This window comes from Tiliqua scincoides, chromosome 7 (assembly GCF_035046505.1).
Source record: "Tiliqua scincoides isolate rTilSci1 chromosome 7, rTilSci1.hap2, whole genome shotgun sequence".
NCBI classification, from domain to species: domain Eukaryota; kingdom Metazoa; phylum Chordata; class Lepidosauria; order Squamata; family Scincidae; genus Tiliqua; species Tiliqua scincoides.
In genome coordinates, this window is record NC_089827.1 from 46,339,014 (window position 1) to 46,366,012 (window position 26,999).

The 26,999-nt window shown below is 44.5% G+C and overlaps 1 protein-coding gene across 7 annotated transcripts in view; it reads left to right on the forward strand.

Annotated features, from left to right (window-relative positions):
* CHRM2 (cholinergic receptor muscarinic 2) overlaps window positions 1-26,999 on the forward strand; it is a 187,464-nt gene that overhangs the window by 132,928 nt on the left and 27,537 nt on the right. For 2 of the 7 annotated variants that reach the window (XM_066633835.1, XM_066633834.1), the window contains exon 4: window positions 21,841-21,919. The exons of the other annotated variants lie outside the window; for them this stretch is intronic. The gene's annotated coding sequence lies outside the window, so the exon portion shown is untranslated. The remainder of the gene's footprint in view (window positions 1-21,840; window positions 21,920-26,999) is intronic. 7 annotated transcript variants of the gene reach the window in all.

Genomic DNA, 26,999 nt, shown 5'->3' on the forward strand with positions numbered 1-26,999 from the left:
TATAGCTTTTTGACAAAAAGCAGGGCACAAACATAGCAAAATAAATCAATAAATGGTTACATTGCCATATATGGGGTCAGACCATTGATCATTCTAGCTCAGTATTGTACACTCTGACTGATAGCAGCCTCTCAAGAGAGGAATTTTTTTCCTGCCCTACTTGGGAGTGCTGGGAACTGAAGCCTGGACCTTCTGCATACAGAACTGATGGTTATATGCTGAGCAATAGTCCCTCCCTAGATTGGTGTCCCTTCCTGCAATTTTCTAGTTACAGGAATGGCAAAGAGGCCTGACCCTCTTACCTTCCACTGCCCTTACTTTTTGAGAAGGCTACAGTAATGGGGGGGCATGATTCCTAGACTTTCCCCCCATAGTTTGAGAACTGCCCTGCTGGATCAAAAGACTGCCTAGTAACAATGATACCTTCAACATACACTAAATAAGACAGATGTGCTATGACTGGGGCAAGAGGACAAAAATACCATACATATTGATCTGAATGTAGACCAACTGAGGTGAGCAGTCACCAGCACAGTCATTGCCTAGAAACACAATGGAGTGACAGTGTGCAAGATGTGGGAACCAAAGACACAATCGCCAGGGGGTTGGGATGATGATGATGATCATCATCAACAGTAGCATTGTAACATTATTCAGGAATACTCCTGTCCCCTAAGCCAAATTTACAGGAATAAGGGATAGGCCATAGCTGTAGACCAGGGGTGTCCAAAGTTTTTGGCAGGAGGGCCACATCATCTCTGACACTGTCGGGGGGCCGGGGGAAAAAAAGAATTAATTTACATTTAAAATTTGAGTACATTTACATAAGTTTACATAAATGAATATATTAAAGATGAACTTATATGAATGAATGAAGGTCTTGCAATAGCTCAAGGCCTATAAAAGGCTTTGTACAAAGCAAGGTTGGTCTTTCCTTTGCTGCCGCTGCTGCATCATAGACATGAAACTGCAAGCAGTGGCAGGAGCCCTCATCCCACAGCTCACGCAAGAGGTTAAACAGTTGCCCTCACGCTAAGAGCAGCTGCATTGGGCCAGTGGGGGCTCCAACAAATCTCCCCAGGGCCAGAGGCTCATTGGAGACTGGGGGCTGCCTGAGGGCCGCATTGAGAGTCAAAATTGGCCCCAGGACCAGGGTTTGGGCACCCCTGCTGTAGACAGACTGTAGACATGGCGCAACCCATACCATGGAGCTATAGAAAGTAGAAGACAAAAGCTCTGTACCCTGCCTCTTGCATGGTTGCATCAAACTCAGATTTCCAGTTTTATTTCAAGGTAAGCCTCATGGGGACCCTGTAAATGAAGCTGGAAGTCCTGCACTTCTGGCGTAAAAGAAACAGTGTGGCAAACAAGATAAAGAGGGGGATGTATCTAGTATGGGCAAGCAGGAAGTGGATCATTAAAACTTGCAGCTGCAGTCTTGGGGTGAAGCACCCTTGAGTGTGGCAAGTGTGTTTTGAAGCAGTAGGAGAAGGGAAGGCATACTGTTATTGAAATTCCAGGCAGGTTGATGCTCTCATTCACTCTGATCGTACCACAATTAACCCTTCAAAATGTCTAGAGGAAAATGCGACAAAACAAATCAGGCAGCAGTTCTCTACAAGGGAGAGAGAGATGAAGGCCAGTTGATGAAGGTTGATTGAAAAATGCCTCTAGCTTAGCCAGAGTGCTGCTGTGCCGTCAAGGGTATCAGCATGAGGGTATATTGAGAGAATCTCTGTTCAATTCAGCCCTCAGTTACAAAGCTGTGTTGTGACTTTGGGCAATCCATTCTTAAGAATGTATGTGGATTGTTGTTGATATTTAAGCTTTAAAACTATCAGAACATAAAAAAGAACCCTGCTTGATCCGACCAAAAGCTTGTTTACTCCAGTATCCTATTTTCAATAACAGATGTGGTGATCAGATGCCTTTGGAAAGCACATAAACAACGTTTGTCCCCAGCATCTGGGATTCAAAACTCCAAACATGGACTTTAAACTGGACGATCCAGGTTCAAATTTCCACTTAGCCATGAAGCTTCCTGGCTGACCTTGGGCTAGTCACTCTTTCTCAGCCTCACCTACCTCACATGGTTCTTGTGAGGACAAAAGGAGGAGAGGAACTATGTACATCACCCTGAGCTCCTTGGAGGAAGGGAAGTATAAAAATGTGAAAAATAAATAAATTCTTAGTACAGGTATAATCTAATTATCCTCAATTTTTTTTTTCACCCATGGTTTCATCTCTATGTGATGAGAAGGGCCCTTTAAATTAAAGGAAAAAAGTCATTTAACAATAGCCTTATTCATGCAAGAGAGGGCAGCTGGCTGACAATTCATCAATCATTCTTTCTCCAGGCACTTAGAACAGCTTCTCTCCAAGGAAAGCAACCTCTCCCTTCCAACTGAACATGTGAAAGAAAGATAATCACTTTCCATTCTTTCCCAGTGCTATGCTCTGGGTGAAGGGAGGGATTACTGGCTCAGAGTGAAGCCTTTATAAGCGCCTGGAGAGAGACTGATTGATGGATTGACTGCCTAATGACTCTGTCTTATATCACAAAGGCTGTTTTTAAATAGCAAAGGGACATCATTTTTTTAAATAGATTTACTTTAATGTGATTTTTGCCACAGTTGGGAACAGAACCCAGAACAGAACAGTCGAATAACAAGACTCAACCTGTAATAAGAATAACAATTTGATATCCTGAAGAGGGTTGATCATTCAAGAGGGCTGTTATTCTTAAACTACAGCAATTCCCTTTTAATTTCAAGATGGGTTAACAACTTCAGGATGGCAACTAACTAGTGTAAAAAAGGTGATATGTGGAGCCTTCAGAAAGAGCCAGAGGGACGAGGACATTGAATTTTAGCCCTTTTTTGTGCCCATGCATTTGTTCATAGCCTGCTTTGTATGTAGCTGGTTACTGAGAAGCTAAGCTGTAGGCGTTTTTTAATCAACCTTAGTCAGTTGTTCTCAGTCTAATGCAAATAACTGCTCAAGAGAAACCATGTTAATAGGGTCAGAGATTAGAAGTGCAGTCTGGAAAATGAAAACACTTTTAGAAAAATAACAAAATAAAAGAACTCCACCACGCAGAATGGGAAGTAGGGTTGAAGCAAGATGAAGTATATCAACAAGGCCTCCCTAATTTGATTTTTAGCAATTCAATTAGGAGGCTTTATAGGTTTTACGACTCTTTGTTGACAACCCACCTCCCTCAACCATTAGTTTTGAAGCTGGTGCGTACGGAATAATCAGGAACATTTCGGCAGCAACAGAATAATCAGGAACATTTCAGCAGCTTAAATGGGCAAATGAGTTAAGGCTGTGAGTTAAGACATATGCCCATCATGGGCTGCTGTCCAGGGTAGGCCAGCATCTTCATCTGCTAATTTTCTCTTTGTGGGACTGAAATTTTAGGCAACATTCAGTGATAACTTTAGATATGCCGGGGCCCCTCCCAGATGCCCTGACCCCCGACTTACCCTGGAGCAGGCACCCCATGCCCAGGGTGGGGAGGCTTCACTGCCCCCAAAGGGGGCAAAGCAGGGTGGCTCACCCCAACCAGCCAGAGGGGGCTGGCAGGGCAAACAAGGAACACAGAAGGAAACAAGCCAGGAACAGGAATGGCCTTTTCTGCCCCACCTGGAGGAAGGAGAGGGGCCAAAGGGGGCAGGCTTGCTCCATAAAACAGGGAGGCCAGGGATGAGAGGCAGGCAGTGTGAAGCAGGGAGCTGTGCGGTAAACAGTTCCTGCTCCTAGGCCAGGTTTGGCAGCCCTGCTAGGGAGGAGGACAAGGGTGCTGGAACCCCCTCCCCCTTCAGCCAATCTGAGGCCTCCCTGGGGGTGGAACAAGCCTGCTCCAGGCCCCTCCAAGGCAGGGACCCTACAAGATATTTTCCTAAACTGAAATTTCCAAACAAAATTCCCAAGACTATCTAAGGAAACCAAACTGGTTTTGATAAAACTGGCAAGATTTTTAGGGGGATAGGTTTCTGTGTGTCTTTAATGGACATACGCAGATTTTGGTCTACGGACTTGATGCTAGGGACAACGTCTATAAGCAGAGTTTGAAGGACAATGTCAAAACTGAGCAATAGGCAGTCAGCAAGTGGGGAGGGGGAGTCAGAGCTGGGGGCAGGGGAGAATCAAGAGAACAAATCAAGAGTCAAGAAAGATTTATCATTGCCGTGGCAAAGTTCCAGCCTGGAAACATTAATCATCTTTCTTGCTGAAGAGAGTCAGTGGTCTACCTGGCTGAGCAGAGTCACCTCAGTACCATTGAACCCTTTCTCGCCTTCAGAAATGCTTGCACCTGTAACCTTCTTGACTCACATCATGGAACAGTGGTGCAAAGAGATGTCACTTCTCAGCTCTTTTGACAAGAACAGAGAAAGCATTGATAGCTATTTTGCTGAAAGGAAGCTAGAATGTAGGTCTCACAAGAGGATTATGGCTATAAAAATCAGTAGTCTGCTTGTCAAAAAGTGGCAATCAGCAGTAGATCCTAGTAGTTGCAAAATGGTTCTCTTGAATTGAGCAGACAATGAATGGGAAATGGCAGATGGGTGGACTAATTTATTCTAGTTGTAATGAATGTATAATATTTGTTTCATAGAATCATACAGTTGGACGTACCCAGAAGGTCATCTAGTCTAGCCCCCTGCCTGTAGCAGGAAATCCTCCTAGTCTCCTCCTAGTTCAAGTCTCCCACTTGTATTGTAAGAGGCTCCGAGCAGCACTGTAGCTCTCCAAAGTTCTGTTTAACCAGCGGCTGACTTGTCCAAGGCTGAGCAATGAGCTTTGCTGTGGAACAAGAACTTGAACATGGGATTGTCACATCCACGCACCCCCTCCCCCCCAAGAACACTCGCACCAGTCTGGCTCGCAACTGCTAGCAAATGGCACTCCAGAATTATACTTGGGTCATGACCCTACTGTTGATTGTAAGGTCAGTACAGATTTAGAAAAGTACATATCTCCTTGCAGTTATTTCTCCATGTGCCTTGATAATATCTGAGAGTACATTGGCCGAAGCCCAGAGCTAAAAAACCTCCAAGTACAGTTTGCTCTGCTCTCTGGACAGGTGATTCTAGCACATTCAGTCTGGCTTATCCAGGCTTGACATCTTAATGTTTCATTTGCTACCTGTTGGGGAAAAAAAAAAGACAATAAATCCCTTTCCCATCTTCTCAGAGGGCACAGCTGTGGGGTAGCTGTGCTGGAGCCTGTAATTTTGACAGTGTTAACAATCAGCATAAATAGGCCAGCTTTCTTGAGAGGTGTGAAATCTTCCAGCAACTTGAAATGCTGCAGAGAGCAGGCCTAGAGATGTATAGAGAAATGTAGATATATAGGTGGATCTTCCCCCCCCCCCCAGTTGTTAATTATTTGTTACAATTATTTTTAATCTAGACATGGTAGACACCAAGAAGTGGCACCGTAAGTGAGCAGTGGGGCTAGCAGCAGCCAGTAGCTCACCCTCCTCCATCGCCAGTTGCTGGACTCCTGTGATAATGGGAAGGAGAAGCACAAACCAGTTTAAAATACAGTAAAATTCAAACAAAAGGAACAGCAATTCATAAATGAGCAATAACATAAAACAATGACCAAAAACACAAACTGAAAACATGGTATGGGATACTCACCTATAGAAATGGGAAGGAGAAGAGGGAAGGACCATCAGCATAAATCAGGGGACATCCACTAAAATTGAGTGTTGGGGGAGTTAGAACAGACAAAAGAAAATATTTCTTTACTCAGCGTGTGGTCGGTCTGTGGAACTCCTTGCCACAGGATGTGGTGATGGCGACTGGCCTGGACGCCTTTAAAAGGGAATTGGACAAGTTTCTGGAGGAAAAATCCATTACGGGTTACAAGCCATGATGTGTATGTGCAACCTCCTGATTTTAGAAATTGGCTATGTCAGATGCAAGGGAGGGCACCAGGATGAGGTCTCTTGTTATCTGGTGTGCTCCCTGGGGCATTGGGTGGGCCGCTGTGAGATACAGGAAGCTGGACTAGATGGGCCTATAGCCTGATCCAGTGGGGCTGTTCTTATGTTCTTATCACAACTGAGAATGATTGCTGAAACACAGAAAGGGAAGGGCATATGAACATACCAATGCTGTGTGCAAACATTCCCCCCCCCCCCATGGAAAGCAAATGTGTTTGGCAGGCTGCAGTATATAAGCAGACTTTAGAAGCTACGTGGTGTGGGTTAGGCTATGTCAGAATGCCAGATGCAAGGGAGGGCACCAGGATGAGGTCTCTTGTTATCCGGTGTGCTCCCTGGGGCATTTGGTGGGCCGCTGTGAGATACAGGAAGCTGGAATAGATGGGCCTATGGCCTGATCCGGTGGGGCTGTTCTTATGTAAGGACCATCAGCTTAGATCAGACACCTGGTGAACAAAACAAGTTGTCAAATGCTCAACAATGAAGAGGCCAGGCAGGTCTTGTGGGACAGGGAGTTCTAAAACTTGGGTGCTGTCACTTATAAGACCCTGTTACACATCTCCATCAGCCAGATGTCAGATGGCAGAGGGGGTCTCCGCTGATGAGTGAAGTGGATAGGTTCCTTATAAATATGGTTGCAAACTTTCACTGATAGATTGGTTGGATTAATTGCTTAAAGAAAGATATTTCAAATGTCCAAAAAGGTATCCCCTATTAATTGGGCAACCCATCCTTTTTCGAGTGTTAATTATTTTAACTATACCTACTAACAAGAACCACAGGCACCACCTTAGAGGCATTTCCCCTTCATTCGTACACAGGAGGGATAGCTCTTCTAGGATGTCACATGCTGTGACACATCGATGAACCATCTAAAAATGGGGGGGGGGGGTTGGTTGGTTTGCAGTATCTCCCATAGAGATTCAGAGGTCCCCTGGTGCTGCCTGACAGTCAGCTTTTTACACAGAGTCAGATCAGCACATTGCTACATTACGTTGTTGCATTGTGCAGAAGGAGCTTCTTGGGGTGCGGGGATGACAGCTGACCATCAGAGATACTGAGAGGTTCTTTCCTGCTTCTACTTCTGGTAGGTTTTGCACAGACTTCTAAAGCCAGCTTGCACTGCAAAATGAAGGTAGCAGAGGAGATGAAAGGTGCGTAATGAGTGACAGCCTCCTCTTCATCCCTCAAACCACCCACAAATTTAGACTGAAAGTGTTCATTTAAAAACTTTTGGCACATACAAAGCTAGGCAGGACAATTCTATTCAACCCTGGCACAGCAGGGTGGGGATGGCCCATGCTGTATCCAGCACTGAAATTGGGCAGGCCAGTGGTCTCCATGACACTCTTCCCTTACCCCATTCCCCCTGCCCCCACCCCAGGTGGGGTTTCACTGATTGAATGAGGGAGGCTAGGAAAGATAGTGGGATCAAGGAAGGGTGTGTGTGTGTGTGTGTGTGTGTGTGTGTGTGTGTGTGTGTGTGTGTGGAGAGAGAGAGAGAGAGAGAGAGAGAGAGAATTTCACACATTGCTTTAAACATCTAGCTAAATTGTTTGGTTGCAGGCACTGAAGTAGCAATAAATTTTATAATGTGAAGAAGATCTATGAAAGTTGTACTGTTCATTTCATAAACAAACAGCTAACATACTCAGTAGCTTGGGTATTATCCTTAAAATGACTTTTTTATAGTCAATGTTGGGCTTTCCGGGGTTAGACTTAATGACTAAATTTCTCTTGAGTGCATTTTAATCTTTTCTTAAAACAAAGATTTGAAAAGGATGTTATTTCAACTCGGGGAAGAGAAAAACCTTCTTCTGCATTTTTATAAACATTTCCCCCAGTTGCTACTGTCAAGCGAAAATAATTTTTAAAAACTGGCAGAAAAATGTTGGTGAATATGCTTCTTTTTTTTTTTAGCATAATCAAAAGATGATCTTTTGCTATGGATCTTTTCTATGGAAAATTTCATTTTATATATTTATGTAAAGCAGCACACGCTTATAGGAACATATGCAAATACCTTTGGGAGATACTGGCCAACTTTTAAAAAGTACAATATACACCAAATAGAAGTTGCAAAAGCCTGTTAGACCATATTATTCAACACCTGAAAAATAACAATGGCTGTAATCCCAACCACACTTTCCTGAGATTAAGGCCCATTGAAAAAAATAGGACTTACTTCTGAGTAGACCTGGTTAGGATTATGCCCAATGAGATATAAGATCCCCCAATGGTTCCTTATTGTGGTTCAGGCAAGGAAGAATTTCTCTGGAAGCTCATCAAGAGTTCTGTGTAGCACAAAAGCTTGCCATCTTCCCAATACAGTTCAATAAGAAATTATCAGCTGGGTTATTTGGGATCCTTGGCACACTGGGCAGAAATAATTGAAAAATTACTTTTTACAAAAATGAACATGGAGATTCTCAAGAAATCAAATTTTGCATTAGAGTTCAGATACCTTAGTGTTTAGTACACACGTGGATATCCAAAATGCAAACAGATATGAGACTGCTCCCATATTTAGTCTTAAATTAATCATTTGGCTTCATGCCTAGGGCAGATTCTGGCTATCAGTTCTAGACAGTAGGAACCGAAAGCACGTATGAGTCACATGCTGGGTTTTTTTTAAGAGACCTGGATCTTCCAAGCAGCCTGGAACAGATCCCAAAGTAGATGAGGAGAATCTTTGGTATTTTTAGTTACCTCTGTTGGCAGAAAATAGCTAGAGTGGGGTGTCTCCACTTCTTTAGTCCCTGTGATGCCAGCTTCTCTTGTGATGGGGCAGGGCATTAAAATGGAAGGAATATTCATTGGCATTATTGGAAACCAGAGGCATTTTAGTAGGGTTCTACTGAAATAGGCTAAGAAAATATCCACAAACGTGTCTTTTTTGGAACACAGAGATCTGGCCAAATTCTGCTTTCAGTGATTGTTTTGCCATTGGCCCTGCAAAGAACTACTTATTTAAATTACTGTTCTTGTATCATTCCTTTCTTCCATCATGGAAAATGAGGCCATGCACACAGAGTTCCTGTCTAGATCCAGAGCGGTGCTTAGCTTCAGTGAGGGTATTGAATCATGTGCCTTCAAAACATGCCTTAGGCAACCCACCTCTTCCTCCAGTGCCACTGGGATGTGTGAGCAATTGCACAAGTGCTGACTTGGCACTGTGGATCTTGGGTTGCAGCTGGAAGAGGGGTGGCTTAAAGCTGCACTGTCAATGTATATTGAAACCAGCAGCATGGCAGCAAAAGAAGGAATGAAGACGTGTGGATCCTGTGACCAATCTTTCCATATCTTTCTTTCCCATAGACATCTATGGGAGCTTTTGTGGAGTGAACTCATCAAAAAATCCGTTGTGACCCAAGGGCCTTTGATTGCACCTTCCTGGTCCTAAATGGGTGGACCAAAGCTGCAACAAGTAGCAACATGAGTAGCTCTGGAGGCCAATAACTTCATTAGCAAGGACTCCTTGACTGAATTTGGCCATGGAAATGGAAAGGACATTTAGGTTTGGTGATTTTTGTGTTGCCAACAACTTTGTTTGCTCCAAGTTTTGTGTTTCTGACAACTTTGTTTGCTCCTAATCAGGAAACTCCCGAGATGTGGTTTTTAGAGTCATATGAGGCTTCCTCCAAACCAGTCTATTAGAGTGTTTGGGAGGGGGTTGCTTGATTGCTCTGACAATTAAAAGGTGTGGCCTTCCTCTAGGCCTGTGGTTCCCAACCTCAGGGACATGAAGCCCCAGAGAAACTGGAACCACTGCGTTCCACTTTAAGGGGAGTGGCTACAGTAGTGATAGCAATAATGGCACCTTACTGCTGCATAAAAGGGGTTTCTCAAAGTATCTGGGGTTGCGCCGTCCATCCAAAAAGAGTGGGGGGTTAGTGGCCCCCTCTATGGGCCTTCCTGGTTTAATTGCAACCCACTTCCAATTTTTCTTGGCAGTGGAACGATCACTGAGGTGCTGTCACCCCCACCTGCAAATACTTACAGTGTTTGCAACTTTTGTGAAAAAGACTGGGAACCACTGCACTAGACCTGTGGGTCTGAGGCCTCTTTCATTGCTCCTGTTTCAAGCCATGGTCCTGGTCTGAGCCATGCTCTCTTGGCAGACATCCAGCACCATGTATGCCTGTATTCACACTTGTCCCACATCCTGTTCATTGAATGAAAGTAAATAGAAATACAAGTCAGGCATCCGCCATCTGTATTCTGTAGTAGTACAGCACAGGAACCATGTGATGACCCATTTCTGAAGGCCAGACTTCAGGTCCGCTTAGCCAATATTCTCTTTCCAACAGTGACTGCAGTCACTTTTGGGAAGCTCAGAATGATAACCCCCTTCCTTCATTTGTTCATGTGTTATTCAGAATCATGTTATTCAGAGGTATTACTTGGAAGATGGCTCTTTATATGGACACCTGGACACCTGAAATTTAAGCACATCAGCATTTTTAGCAGAGATTTAACTCTAATCAGTTTACCCAGGAGAGGGGAAAAATGCAAAAGTGTTTTGTTTTTGTTCATCACCTGCAACATCTCTCAGGTGAAGTATGTAATTAAGGCATTTTCATGGTGACTGCTTTGCTTCTGCTTTTCATGAGATTTGAGGTCTATCTGGTTTTCCCCTCTACACATGGTCTCTGGGAGAATTAAACTATCATAATGCTCAATGCCATCAAATGATCTGGAATGCCACAGAAAAAAGCATCTGTTGTGATATACTTAATAACACTCCAGAGCATCCTTTCCGAGGCAAGGACCCCTTCCGTTAATCATTGTAGAGTCTGTCCCTGAAAAAGATGGGAGCAGTAAACCAAAAGAAAAATCAGTTACAGAAGTTACAGCACAAATTATGGTTTCAGGTAGGGATGGGCTATTCATAAGTGGTATTGGAAAAATTTTAGAAACTGAGTGCATGTTCCAAGGTTGACATTCAAATGATTGAATGAGGAATTGCAAAACAAAATTCAAATTCACCCATTGAATGTGGAGGTGCAGCACCACTGCCATCTACATGGCATCCTGTGGACATTTTTTTTGCTGCTGTAGATTTCCTCGGTTTGAGCCCCAGCAGCCATAGTGGGTCAACTTGGACCTGTGCCAACCTTATCGCTAGCGAACGTCTGCATTGATCTGTGCAGGTGGATCAGTCCTGGATACGGTGTGCGCTGATGCTGCCAATCCTGCCCCCTGTGGGGCCTGATGTGCCCCATTGCCACATTGTTCAACCTCATTCCTTTCCTCCCTCTGCCCTCCTCTTGCTTCTGGCCGGACGTACCTGTTTCAGTGGGCCTCCTGATGCCAGCAGGAAGGCCAAGCACCAGCTGCAGACCCTGGTCAACAGCAAGGCTCATTGTGGCTTTTTAGGAGTCTCTCTTTATATTAGTAAAAGGCCTAGTGCCAGCTGGAACTTCACGTTCCTTCCTAAAACTCATTTACCACCTCTTCTAGGGACTTACTATCTGATATTCCTTACTTATCTTCCGTTCCTCTTCTACCCCAGTATGCCCTGTTTAAGTCTAAACCACAGGTGATGCATCTCAACTACTACATGAGCACTGTAGCCAGAGAGCTGATGCTCAATACAATACTAATGGTTAATTCATTGAGCTGATGCTCATGGCCATCATTGGCAAGACCATTATCTCCTCATTCTACAAAGATCTTCCTGGAGATTCCTCTACACCTCCTCTCACCTGAAACACAAAAAATGCTGCAGGGACAACAACCCCATGAAGCTCTGGGAAATGTAGTTTTCTCCTCCCGTGTGAAATATCCTAGGTGTTGACACAAATGTAGATGCATTTCATGCACGGGGGGGGGGGGGGAGAAGAAAGACACAACAAAGCTGCTACTGCAGTTTCCTCTGGAGCAACTGTGGTGGCAGTACTAAGGTGGGTGGATCTCTAGGAGAGAGGGAAGAGTTCTACGCAGGCTTGAATTAAATGGTATGGAAGTGATGATTTGTCCCACTAGAGCAGGGGTGTCAATCGCAAGGCCTGTGGGTTGGATACAGTCTGCAGAAGCTCCTTATCCAACCCACATGATAACTGGGCTCTCTCAGCACTGACCTTTGAGCAACACTGCTTCTGCCAAGGCTCTGGGAGGAAGAGATGGAAGGAGGCAACAGAAGGCTAGGAATGCTACAGGGGAAAGGCTCAGACCAAGAGGGATGGGAGAAGGAGGCACTGCTGAGCTGCTAGGAGAAACCATTTTGTGGACCACCCTTTCAGCAGTGTTACTCCTGCTAAGGTATCACTTCTCAGACCACTTCTCCACTTCTGAACTTCAAAGTGACACTTTGGCAAAAGCAGCACTGCTGAAAGGGCAGCCCACTTGATAATTGGACTCTCTCTCATATCTTGAAACATGATCAAGGTTTGCACATTTTTCTCTTCTGTCATTTGGAGCTAATGAGCTCCTAGGTGAGAATGAAGCGCTTATTTCTGGTCATCATGTGCTTAGTGATGTCACTTCCTGCTTAAAGATGTCACTTGCGGCCCTTAACGTGCCTTCAATACTATTTGGCCCACTGTATGAGATGAGTTTGACACCCCTGCACCCCTGTTCGTTCTTCAAGCCTATGTACTTGCATGCACACAGAGCTTATCAGGGTTGCTCCCTTTTCTTCAGTGAGATGGAAGATTGTTTCCTGTTCACAAGGCACATGTGTAAAGCATCCCCTGTGTTGCAAAACAAAACAAAACAAAAACAGGGCTGGCCCCTGCATACGTCAAGTTAAGCCCATGTCAGAGCTATGCAAAGTTTGAGTTTGTGGTCGCTGCTTTTAGTGAGCTTAGGAATGGCAAATTCTGTGATGGATCCTGGCCATTGTATTTCATGTCACCCATCATTTTGGGCTCTGGGCTCATGGTAGAAATAAACTCAGGGTGCATTTCAGCTGCCCTCTATCCAGCTCTAGTCTATTGAACAGAAGTCTGTGGCAAGAAAATGTGCAGATAAGTGAATTCCTTCATACACAAATCCCTCTTGAGTTCATGTGGGATATTTTCCTCTGGTGTTTCCCAACAGCAAGAAATGGTGATTGTTTCCAGCACACTCTCATCAGAAGCCATAATGCCATGCTCTGATTCCAACAAGGCGCTATTGGACATGCACATAACCAAAGCCACAGCCATCCCCCCTCCCTGATAGATGAGTTGATTGGCATTTTTTGGTGACTTTTTGTTCTGTTCTGGTGCATCCAAAACTGAGAGTTCAGCTTCCAGCCTAAAGAAAGCATTCCCTAGTGGGAGACAATGTGACCTCTAAACAACGGCCCCCCTTCCTGCAGGTACATTTAGCAAAGCAAGCAACTCAAGACAAAACGTGGAATGGAGCTAAGCAGGCATCTTCCTCGAAGGATGCATTATTGCTGTTGCCTGCTGTCCACCCAGTCCCGAAGAACAACAGAACAAAAGCCAGGAGAATAAATTGCAAAGGAACCCATGTCGTTTTATGACACACTTCATTTGCAAGTAGCTGGCCAACCGCCGTGCCTCTTTACCAAGAAGGGAAGAGCAGGTGAATACAGATTAGAATTGTAACCCAGTGCAAGATGTATGGGCAGCATTAGGGAAATGACACTTGGAGCTGAACATAATAAAAAGCATCTCACCAGGGAGGCTGGCTGACTGGGCAGCTTTATGAAATGCTATTACCATGCTGTTTATTCCACTCATTTCAATGTATGTGTAAGATTTCCTAGACTGTCATTTTTTTTTTCCTGGCTCTAAATCATAGGAGATGGAGGGGAACAAAAACCAAAATGAACACCTGCTAAGATGAGTAGCATGAAAGGGATGTGTGTGTGTTACGGGACTGGATACTTTGCAGCAGTGCCTTGCCAAATAACCCCAGTTCCACTTCAAGGCCCAGCTCATGCTCTAAATGCTCCTGCTTTTGTAGCATGTACCAGTACTTACAAAGTATTCACATTGAACCTGATGCTACTGCTTGTTGAGACCTGTTGACCAGGGTTCTTCAACCTTGGGGTCGGGACTTCACTGGAGTCATGAAGCCTCAATTGTGGAGTCGCAGCAAATTATGGGTATGAAGAAGGTTGAAGTTCACTGGACTAGAGCACCACCAGGTATAGGGGGAGGCATCTGGTATACCCCTTCAGGTAGCCAGGAGATTGTGTTCCAATCCTGCTCACGTTCTTTGCAATTGTGCTAAAATAGCTTTCACTAGTGCCAGGTTTCATGGTAACTTTTCTTGCTTTCTCTCATACGAATATTTGGTTACAGTCAACAATGCCGGGAGGGCATTATGGGGCAGGAGGTGGGTGGATAGGGTCCTGGGATGGGGCGGGATCAACAGTGGGGTCCTCAGTTCACACTTTATTTGTTTATTTATATACTGGGGCCCTGGCATGAAAAAGGTTGAAGACCACTGCTGTGGACCAAAAGTTAAAATGACATGTTAAAGGAATTCCTTTGAAATGTTCTGGGCCCAATCTTATCCAACTTTCCAGTGGCAATGCATCCCTAAGCTAAAGGAACAAATATTCTCTTACCTTGAAGAGGCCTGTATGACTTCCCACCCTACTCCCCACAGGATGCAGCACATGTCCCATTGGCATGGCTGCATCAGTGCTGGAAAGTTGGATAGGACTGGGCCCTCAGAGGGTTACATCAACTTGCATTTCGAAATCTGAAACAAAATGTTTGAATGCACTGTGAAGCATTCTTCTTTTGTGCTGTGCTGTTCCCCTCCATGTTTTCACTGAACCAATGAAGGTGTGGCATGGCCATACTTTCTGATCCTGCTCCTAACATCAGGGCACTCTGGCACCTTCTCCAAGTTCCATGCTTTGTGCAGAAGATTGGAAACAGGAGCCTGTGTGTCTATATGTGTTGACTCCCCTTTCAGACTTTCTGCTAGATGGTTGGGAACAGAATCAGTAGGGCCTGCCACTCTTCCACATATTTAATGAACATGTGGAAGAAAGCACCCAATGGCCATGATTAGAGGGGTTTCACCACTCTTGGTTATCAACTGAGTTTGCATAAAGTGACATTTGAAATGATGAACCAGTTGAGAGTGAGATGCTAAATTTGAAGTATTGCTGACTTTCCCATCCATCCCCCACTTTCCAGAATGTTGCACATTTTAATGAAATGTTTCTAGAATCCCTTCAAAATCCACAGATGTTGTGTTTGAGGAGGAACATCCACCTCACTTCATATTACACTTGAGCTGACAACCTTTGTGAAGGTTTTTTTTGGTTGAAAAGTGGAATATACAGGGTTTAAACAACAACATCAACAACAGGTTAATGAGAGTTAGGTGGGACCATCTTTCCAAACACCCTTTTTGAATTGTTTCTCTAAGCCAGTGGTTCTCATACTTTTAGCACTGAGACCCACATTTTAGAAAGAGAACCTGTCAGGGCCCACTGGAAGTGATTTCATAACTGGAAGTGACATCATCAAGTAGGAAAATCTTTTGCAATCCTAGGCTGTAATTCTACCCACACTTACCCAGGAGTTAGTTCCATTGACTATCATTGTTAAAAGCATATACATAGAAGCCTGTTAAAAGTATAGATCTGTAACATTTCCCCAAATGCAGTCACATAACATGGCAGCATCAAGTCTAATATATTAAAAATAAAATATTGAATGGGGACACACCTGAAATTGGCTCACGACCCACCTAGTGGGTCCCAACCAACAATTTGAGAAACTCTGCTCTAAACAATTACAGGGACAAAAAAAAATCTTCATTTTAAGTTTTCTGAGACATACCCAATATGACAACAGTGCTTTCGATTGGGGCATATGAGTCCTGTGATGGTGGTAAACACATGGAACATAACGAGAGAAATGGCGAACCCACAAGAACCTTGATCTCTTTGTCTTCAGTGGATCTTCTGTGCAGAGCCTTCATGCATGCATAGTATGTGCCTAGTGTCTCTGTGTGCAGTCTGAATCCTACATTTTTATTCAAATCCCAAACTATTATTTAGAAGGTTTTGGTGGAACTCAGACTAGTCCCTGGGTACAACTTTTGTGCTTTGTTTTCACAAGCAGGAGCTGCTGCTTGAATATGGTTGCTCAAGCAAAAAAGAAAAAAAAAGACTTGGTTTATCTCATGCCCTTGTTAATTCATTTAAATGCATGTACATTTGCAATTGTCCATTACTGAGGCTAACTTTTTTTTTTTTAAGTAGCTAAGGAACAAAACAAATTGCCCTGTCAGGGGAGGGCAAAATCAATCAGTGAACATGCAAGACATTAAAAGACATTTCAGTTCACTCCCATTTTAGTACAGATGAAAATGATTAAAGATCCAGTATACAAGAAGGGATGTTCTGACCAGTGAGAGCCTGCAATGCAATGACTACCCGCTGATCCCTGTTCACCCCATCCTCCAAAGCTGAGGGGAGCCGTGCTCCCCTCATCTCCAGAGGCTTTTCTGAGCTTTGTATCTGCGTGCTACCTCTACGAGTCTCAAACTAGCAGTTTTGGGCAAAAATATGTAACTTCCAGTTTCTGAACCTCGTTGAGGCAGCTTCTGAGAGGCTTTGCATAATGTCAAGCCTCACTTAGTGATGGAGGTGCCAGTCCACAACCCTGTCACAAACGACGCACAACTGTATAGGTTTCTTGAAGTAGTGTCCTTGGTCATTTGACATAGTAGAGAACAATACTGTCTGCCAGAACTGTCATTAAGTGGGAGCTGGGAGGCTCAACTCAGGACCAAGTCAGAACTTTGTTTGGATACTGAAAGTCCTTCCTTGTTCTAACAGGAAGTCTTCATAGCCTATCTTGTTGGGGAAAGAAATGGCCAGCTATAGTGGGTATAAATACTCCAACACCTGGGAGCTCTTCATTGATCAGGAAGAAGCTCCAACCTTTAGCCCTGGTGACTCACTAAGGGTGCAATCTTAACCCCTTATGTCAGTACTTTCAAGCACTGGCATAGCAATGCCAATGGGATGTGTGCTGCATCCTGCAGTTGGGTGTCACTCACGGAGGCCTCCTCAAAGTAAGGGAATGTTTGTTTCCTTACCTCGGAGCTGCATTGTCATTATGTCAGTGCTGGGAAGCACTGGAAAGCACTGACATAAGAGGTTAGGATTGCACCCTAAATGAGGTAGCTGTGTTTAAACCTAGAGGTTCCTGCTAAGTAGTTGCCCACAAATGTTGCGCTGTGACAACAGGCATGGCAGCTAAAGAGCAGTTTTGAGTGACAGCTCAAAGCTGTCTCCTCTCCACTAAAGAGCCCCAATCTGGAAGCGAAGGCTTGTACCATCAGGGACTTAAAAAAGAATACATGGAATGAGTATCCAGACCAGAGCACTGCAGTGAATGAAAAGCAAGTCCTATGGATTTTTGTCGTGCGTGTTTTAAAGCAAAAAAACAAAAAGCCATAGCAGTTCTGTTAAGCCCTTGCCAGTTTTTGTTATTGCAGCTGGAGTTTAGCTCTTGCTTATTTACAGTTTTGCTGAACAAAGATACAGGGAATAAAGGGTCCCTCACTGTTTGTCTCACAAAGATGAAAGACGGGAGGGAGGCTAAGAATGAATCACCTATTATTTAATGCCATCCTTGGCCCCATATCATGAGGCTCATGCCAACTTTACTGTATAGCTGGAAGACTTTGATCCAGGTTTTAGCCCAGCGCGGCCGTATTAAATGAATCCTCTTATCTTTCCTGATGCCTTTCTTGGTGCCTGTTTTCTTCTTTATCTTTCCGAATTGGCCTAATGCATTTTAAGAAAGGGCATCTCATGCATACTTAAAAATGCCTGTTGCTGTCACAGAATCACTGCAATTGCTAAATATAGACATGCAGCAAGCTTAAAAATAAAATGCATCAATTTCTTATTTAGACTACTTTCTCAATTTGTTTTCTACTTCACTGTTAGTGAATATGTACACATGTACAATGTCGGAATTCTTTCTCTCAGTGAGGGTTTAGTCTTTCACAATGGTTGGTCTAGATGGCTTTGTCTTGGGCTTGCATACATCCTCTTCCCCTTCCTCTCCTTTGGGGTCGGATGCCCACCTTTGATTCATGGTTCATGAGAATAGTTTTCTGTTTGTCTGTCTGAATTGGGCAAAAAACTGTTGGTCACCACAAGCCACGGTTTGGCTCCAAACCAGAATTGGAAATCCATTTCAAGCTGCGATTACACATTCTGCTTTGGAGAAAAAACTACAGTTTACAATAACCTCAGTTTTCCCAATTCAGGTGCATCGGTTGAGAGGTAGAACAAATATAGTCATGATAAACCAGGAAGTGAGAGAGAGAATTGGAGAGTGTAAGGTAAGGAGGGACCCAAGTCATGGACCAAAAACCAATTCATTCTTTGGCCATGATGTCTGAATTAGACCCTTGTGTTGAAAGGTCTCATCAGTGGTAGCACAACCACAGAGCAGAAAGGCGTTCAGTATAAGGATGATAGGAACTCTTTGATTCCACTGGGAAGTTATCTTGGTGAAGATAGAGAAGGTCTGTCCAAACCCTGGACTGTGATATATAAAGTGAATTTCACCATCCATTATCGGCATATGCAAGAAGCCGAGCACACTCAAGGGTTTCCAACTTGTCAAAGGGGCAGTGAAGGTAACAATATATATTCATTTATGCCAATAAAGGTCTTACTGAACTGAACTGAATATATATTCATTTAAATTAAAATGACCAGACTCTTCTCCTTGGGTGTAGGAAAGTGGCCAAAAAATGAAGTGTATTTGCAGTGTTGGAATATTAAACAAGCAACATTTTGGTTGTTTAAGTATGCTGAAATAGTCCATCATAAGAGTGAAACTCATGAGGGCTACTGTCATAGCAGGTGGTAATGATCTCCATGGCTCACCTAGGGTTGATTTTTTCCTGCACTGGCTACTATGTCGTATGCCAATAAAGGTTTCGAAATTCGGCTACTATGCAAATATTAGGTACATGTAGGGTCTCCAAGTTTCCAGGATTGGCCTGGAGTCATCATAATGCTGGAGACAGCATCACAGCCCAATCCTATCCAGCGCTGATGTAGTGGGGTTGCACAGCATCCTATGTTGGAACTGGGCATGCTGGAGGTCTCCTTGAGGTAAGGGGGCATTTGTTCCCTTGTCCTGGAAAAAGCTGCAGCTGCAGCAACTCTGCTCAGACCTACACTCTACTAAATCACTCAGGTCTACTCAGACTTGCGCCTGCTAAATAGTTGGCACAAGTCCGAGTGGATCCATGTCAATGGATCTCCCCTGGGAAGGGGGATAGGATACAGCGTGCACTGCTACCGCTGATCCCGCCCCCTCCCAGGCCCAATCCATCCTGTTGAACAGTTGCCCCTGTTTCCACCCTCTCCCTGTCCCTTCGCTGCCTGGCACATGCATCATAGCTTCCACTGCTGCTGGTGGGACGGTGCAGGTCTTCTTGCTAGCATCCCATCTTCTGCACTGTTGCAACATGCTTTATAGCACATTTGTGACAGCGCACACCAGTGCAGCAGTCGTTACACCAGAACACGAAGCGAATAGGATTATACCATTAGTCTCCAGTCAACTACTGAAAGCAATCCTGGAGATTTGAACAGGACCTTTCTGTTCAAGGTTCTGGGCAAGGTAATTCTGGGCAAGGTAATTGAGCGGGTGGTGGCGGCCCAACTCCATAGGGTCTTGGATGAAGCGGATTATCTGGATCCTTTTCAATCTGGTTTCAGGCCGGGCTTTGGGACGGAAACTGCCTTGGTCGCCTTGGTGGATGACCTACGCCGGGGACTGGACAGGGGGAGTGCGTCCCTGTTGGTCCTGCTGGACCTCTCAGCAGCTTTCGATACCATCGACCATGGTATCCTTCTGGGCCGATTGGCCGAGCTGGGAGTTGGAGGTTTTGCGGTGGTTCCGCTCCTACTTGGAAGGTCGGTCCCAGATGGTGTTGCTGGGGGATGCCTGTTCGACACCCTGGCCCTTGAAGTGCGGGGTGCCACAGGGTTCAATTCTGTCCCCCATGCTATTTAATATCTACATGAAATCGCTGGGAGAGGTCATCCGGGGGTTTGGAGTGGGGTGTCATCAATACGCTGATGACACCCAGCTTTATCTCTCCTTTCCTCCAGACTCCAGGGTGGCGGTTGAGGGCCTGGAGTGCTGTCTGGAAGCAGTGAGGATCTGGATGGGGGCTAACAAGCTGAAATTAAATCCGGACAAGACAGAGGCTCTCCTGGTTCGGAAATCCTTGATGCAGATGCTGGATTATCGGCTTGCTCTGAATGGGGTTGCACTCCCTCTGAAGGAGCAGGTCCGCAGCTTGGGGGTCCACCTGGACTCGCAGCTGCTCCTGGATTCCCAGGTGGCGGCTGTGGCTAGGGGGGCCTTCACTCAGCTTCGGCTGGTGCGCCAGCTGCGTCCGTACTTGGATCATGCAGACGTGGCCACGGTGATCCATGCTACGGTGACATCAAGGTTAGATTATTGTAACGCGCTTTATGTGGGGCTGCCCCTGAAGATAGTTTGGAAACTGCAATTAGTGCAGAATGCGGCGGCCCGTGTGGTCACTGGAGCTAGGCGGTTTGACTCTGTCAGTCCGCTTCTCCGGGGGCTACATTGGCTGCCCATTTGTTTCCGGGCCCAATTCAAGGTGCTGGTTTTGACCTTTAAAGCCCTATACTGCTCTGGGCCAGGCTATCTTAGAGATCGCCTACTCCCATACAATCTGGCTCGTCCTCTCAGGTCATCAGAGAAGGCCTTTTCACAAGTGCCGCCGCCTAAGGAGGTACGTGGGGCAGCGGCAAGAAATAGGGCCTTCTCAGTAGTGGCACCAATGTTGTGGAACTCCCTTCCCCTTGACCTGAGAATGGCTCCCTCTCTGGAGACTTTTCGGCGAGGCCTGAAGACCTTGTTGTTTAATCAAGCCTTCTGACTTTATGGCCTTTTTAACATCTTTTATACATCTTTTAGTTGCTTTTTACAGGCTTGATTCCTCTAAGTACTGCTGTTTTATGCTCTTTTATTCTGACTTTTATCTGACTACTGTTTTTATGGGTTCTGCTAATGTGTTTTTTAATGTGTTTTTATCTGTTTGTGAAATTATGTTTTAATCTGTTTTATATGTTGTTAGCCGCCCTGGGTCCCTTTGGGGAGAAGGGCGGGATAGAAATAAAGTTTTATTATTATTTATTATTATTAATTTCCAACCTGTAATGTGGGGGGGGGGGATCACCATAGATCACTTCAGCCAGAGTTGGCAACCCTAACTACATCTCAATGCTCTCTGGCATTACAAAGACAAATACATAGTACATTTTTAGCCACTAGTTGACATGTATTTTCTTAAAGTGGGGATGGAGCTCTAAGATCAGAAAAAAGCTGAGGAAAAGGTTTAAAAAGCGACATGTGTTTGGACATCTGATCCAAACTGCTGCTAATATTTGACCCAGGCTGCTGCTATTCTATTTAAACTGAAGACCAATTTTGGGAACTCATCCAATAATGTTTTACTATACTGTAATGCTCTTTTGTCACTGTGCAAGTGGAGCAAAATTGTCTTGCAGGAGTTTCTGAGGGCCATTGATGACAAACAGCAGTGAAAGGCTCCCAATATTGACCCACAGTTGACTTGAGATCAGCAATTTCATCAGTGTATTTTTCAGGATATAGTCACTGACTGATAAATCGTGTGTTAAATTACAGAGATAAGTAGCCTTGCAAAAATACAGCTTTGAATGGGTACCTTTGCCATCTGTTGGCCATTTCAAAATAGGTGCTTGGAGTGTCTTCCTCCTGTAGAGGTGTCTAAATCCCAGCCATGACCTCAGAGGGCATTAATCTGCCCCTCTGATCATGTTGTCGACAGCCCAGCGAAGTGTTTAAAGCACAGGAAGCCACTTTATCTCTTGACTGCTTCTTCCCTTCCAGCATTGGCTCGGTTCCAGCCAGGATTTGATAGGAACGTGGGGATTTTGCATTAGCAGTCTCCTGCTGTACAGCCCTTGAGGTGAGGCTAATAGCGTTGTCACACTTTGCAGAGAGTCGGCAGTCTCCATTGATTTTGAAGTGAGAAATTTGCAAGTGCATTTCGGTATCTCCTATATGCCACTGCTTAGGAACACAGAGAGTTTAATGTCTGCCCTTTGTATGAAATGCAAAGTAACGCCCACCTGGAGCATCTTCTGGGGAGCCCAAAGGAGAGCGTCTTGAAACTAGCTAAACAACATCCAGAGGTTTATTGCAGATCAGTGGTTCTCAAACGTTTTAGCACACTTTTGAGAACGATAATCTATCCGGGACCCACCAAAAGTGTTGTCATCAACCTGGAAGTATTGTCATGGCTGCAAGTGACATCATCAAACAGGAAGTGCCATCATTCTTCTACCAGAGCTGCTAGTGATGTCATCAAGCAGGAAGTGATGTCTCCCTTTAATACAGTCAACACCATGTGGTGAAGGCACGAGTGTCGACTATAGTAAAGTGAGAGTATCTCGTGGCATTTTATTAGCATTTCACATATTCCTGCAGATCACCAACATGCCTAATTCACCCACCTCAGCAGCTCTTCAGGACTGAAGCTTCTCTTGGCTGACTGGAAAGTTTCAAAATGACGCACCCAGGTTTGCCAGCTTCCAAGATGGCACCACCCATTTGGCACCATTTGTGCTTTTCCAAGATGGCAGCTGCCGGTTTATCACGATCCACCAGAAATTGGGTCACGATCCACCAAGTGGGTTACAAGCCACTGTTTGAGAAACAGTGTTCTAGATTGCATGAATAAATTCTCAAACGTTTGGTAAAGTCAATTGTAATATTCATTTCCCATGTACACCTTTCCATCTTCGTACATACCTAATCAATTCTTTAAAACACCTCTTATATTGAAAATTTAATAAAAGTATTAAATTATTATATTAATTAAATATAATTATTTATTTAATTAATTATTATTAATTATTATAATATTTATATTATATTATTATATTAATTTCAATGGGAAAATTTTTTTGTTCCAAAGCCATTCCAAATTTCACCCTGAAATCACCCTTCATACGTAATAGCAGTAGGTATCACAGGGGGCAAGCTACACCATGTACGAGCTACACCATGTGATGCACTCAGGGGGATGACACCACTACTTGTCAAAATTGTTCAAATATTGGTATTTTACCATCATTTTATATATCATTTGATGCAAAATTTCATGCAGAAACAAACCATCTTGAAATACCTCTATTATATCAAAAGATATAGCCAAAACACAAAGAAAAATAAAACACAACTGCCTTCTGTAACAAAAAGTGGATTTCCTTAACTCAGAACTGACCAATGATAGTGATTGTTCCAAGATTCAATGAGGTGTTATTATGACACAGAAGGGAACCAATCATGTGCTAGTATGAGCTCTCATTTCCTTGTATCAGAACTAGTACTAGAACTCTTATTCAGTTGTGTGTCATCAAGTTGGCCACTAGTTTTTTGTTGGTGACTGATTTGTCAGATGACCTGTACTGTTCTGGATTTAAATAAATAAATAAATAAAGTTGATGGAGGTGACACCAACCCTAGTGATGCCACTGCATTTAGGTTGTGCATATGATATTGTAATGTATTCTTCATGGTCTGTTGTGGGAGGAGGTCCATCGTGGGGGTAATGCAATGAGCTGTCGCACTGGGTGACTGAAAGCCTAGTGATGCCTCTACTAATGGCATCAGGGAAAAGTTTTATGGCATGATAAAATGGAATCAACAGCATTTAACAACATTATGCAGCATCAGTAAAGTGTTACAGTCGACGATGAAATATTTCAGAAGTTCTAGCATCACATACTGAAGTTTAGCTTTAGTTGCAAGCAACTCTCCCACAATTCACCTGTTTATCTCCTTTTCCCATGAGTTTTTTCATCTGCGCTTTAGGACACATATTCACAGTAATTTGTAGATACACAGCACAAAAGCAGATACACTGTAAAAGGGAGCATATGATGCCCTGAAAGCATGGGGGCATGCTATGCATCAGGCAGTGTCTCTTCCCCAGCCATGCTTGGTCTGCTGAGGTTATTGAAGAAAGCTTTACCCAAAGCCTGCAGGAGCCCACCTGAGAAAGACAGAGCTTCTGGACCTCTGTCCTACCAGGAAGGATATCAAAAATGTGATCCAACCTCGAGCAACTCCTTCTTGGGCATGAGAGGCAAATTTGTCCTCTTTTGTGCCTCTGGAGCTTAAAGCTTAAAGCTCCGGAGATGAGGTGTACCCATTGGATAAAATAGGAGGTAGAACTTTCTTCCGCAAGAGACTTGGTCCTCTCCCCCTCACACACACCACTGACAGACATTATATTGAGAATCTTGGTATGGATAAAGAGGGATGGTCTTAGTATGTGACATATGCATAAGTGAAAATTTGTATAGCAAGAGTACTTATGAAGAGGGAAGGATATATTTTCAGAAGCATCTGGGACTAGAAACTAGATGCTTCCTACTGTACATTCTGACTGCTTTTCGTAGTGAATCACTGAAGTCCACAGAGAGAAGGCAAACAAATAGGTTTGTTATCCTTCCAGGTTCTAGCATAGTTCCACCCTCTAAGGCTACCCCTGGTTTCCTCTTGTCCTGGCTATAAATGCTTTGCTGAGTTTTGCCTGGGCAACTGTTGGACTCTTTGTTTGACTAGATAGCTTCCAAGTACCTGCGCTGCACAGCTTTCCAACTTAGTCCCCATTGCCTGCCTTACCACCCCACTGAGGCCTTCTGCATGCTTGGCCTTATTTCATTGGGACTTATTTCATTCATTTCATTCATAGATCTAGCTGTGCCTGGCTGTACATAACCCAGTACTGGCCATTATTAGAGATGGGGAAAGGATACATTCGCATCATGGGAAATTTTTTTCTCCCTCCTTTTGTCCTTGGTTTGTGTTTAATGATACCTTTTTTGTTGAGTAATTTACTCCACATAGTGAGGTTGATTATTTAGGTCCAATGTATGTGAGATCTCATTTAGAGAAAAAAAAAATTGCCTGCAGCCCCAGCAGAATTTCACTTTTCCCTTCTGTTTGCAAGATGGCAGCCAAATCTTTACCAGAAACATTCCTTTCCAATAACCGCAAACCCCATGGCTGTTTCCTCCGTTTTAATTGAATTCCGGGGGGGGGGGGGGAGGGAACAGGGAACAGGGATACAGAAAAAATATGACTACTAGTTCCATTTAATCCACAACAGTGTTTCAAAGTAATAGTTATATTTACATAGTGATTTCTGGGTGTTGCAGAGTTCACTGTGTTGGTAATTCTTGCAAGAACTCTGTTAGGGTGAAGCCCAATACTATCTTTTTCGTCCTCGCAGATGATGCAATGGCATGAAAATGGTGACAACTGAATCCTATTGGGTGGGGCATAATTGCAAAGGTCTCCTCTAGAAAAGGGAACAATCATTCCCATACCTGGAGGCAAACCTCCACAATGTGGATAGGGCTACTCAGACCTGTGACAGCTATTTTGCACAGGATCAGGCCTAGGAGAGGGGTTAGGATATCAACAGCTCCATCACTGCCAATCCCTCCCCCCTCCCAGGATCCCATCCACCTATCCCCAATCCCTTCCCATCCTCATTTTATCCTGCCCCATTCCACCCTCCCACCACCCCACCTCTCTCACTGACTTTCATCCATCAGTGATCAGCAGGAGAATCAATGATGGGGCAGGAAGACACAGGTCTTCCCATCAGCACTCCAGGTGGCATTCTAAGTTGTACGCCATAGGAGCGAGTTTTGTGACAGGGGCTGGCTGCTTTATTGCAGTCAGCACTGTTGCAAGGCATGATCCAAGGACGGGCGCCTGTACTAGGTAAGTATAAACTGCCTATACTATTATTCCCATTTTGCAGGTGAGAGAAATGAGGCTGAGACATAAACATTGCCTTAAGACCACTTAGGTGAGTTCATGGCTGGGGAAAGATTTTGATCAAGGACTTTCTGGATCACACTTTAACAGTACAATCCTATGTACGTCTTCTCAGAAGCAAATCCCACCGAGTTCAGTGGGGCTTACTCCCAGATAAGCATTCATGGACTGTAGCCTATGTGTAGCTTGTTTGTACATAACTAAGGAGTAAGTGCCTCTGAACTCAGTGGGTCTCACTTCCAAGTAAGCACGCTTGAGATTGTGCTGGGAGTCACGTCACTATCCTAGCTTGTAGTATTAGGCCAATTAAAATGTTTGAATATTAATCCTTGGCTCCATTTCATTCTCGCGCCTGTGTGAATAATAATATTGTATACAGTCTAATTATTGGGTTCTTTATTATTTCAAAGATATTCATTTAGTGCCTTCATCCATCAAGAATGGCAAATGACTTTGCGAATGTAACATGTGCTGTACCAATTAGATACAGAGGCATCACTTCACCCATTAGTGAAATGCAAACGCCTCTTGGGGGGTGAGCTTTTACCAGTTGCTTCATAGCTCCATCTTCAAACCCAGGAAGGAAGAAAGCAGGGTGGGAGAGACCTGGTCATGAAGTGCCACACACCCACTCTGAATGGTGTGGCAAAGTCTCTCAGCAGAGCTGTGCTGAAATGATACAGACACAGCCTCCGATCTGTGCATGCGTGTGAACATGCAGGGCTGGCCCATCTATGAGACAGCTGAGGCAGTTGCCACAGAACCCAATCCTGAGCTCTTACCACCCAGACTCTGCCCTTGATGAGTGTTGCAAACGTGCTGTAAGGTACGTCTGCAGCCCTCTGTGCCAGTTCAGCGCTGGCCGGCACAGGGCTAGCGCCGGTGAACCAGCACTGCTCCAGGTTGACCGAACCGCTAGGCGGTGAAGAGGAAGGTGGGGGCATGGGGGGAGGCGGGCAGGAGGCATTCCAGGGCTGGGGGAGGCAGGGGAGGGTCAGGAGGAGGCATGCCGGTGGAGGGAGTGGAATGGAAGGGAGGCAGGACTGGAGAAGCTCTGCTCTTCTGCATCCAGAGCCTCAATGTTGAGCCATAGGCCCAACCTGGAGGCTTTGTTTCTATGGCAGCCCAAGGGTTGATGCTGAATCAAGTAGCCCCATTGCAGGGCTACATGCCTTACCTGGAGGAAG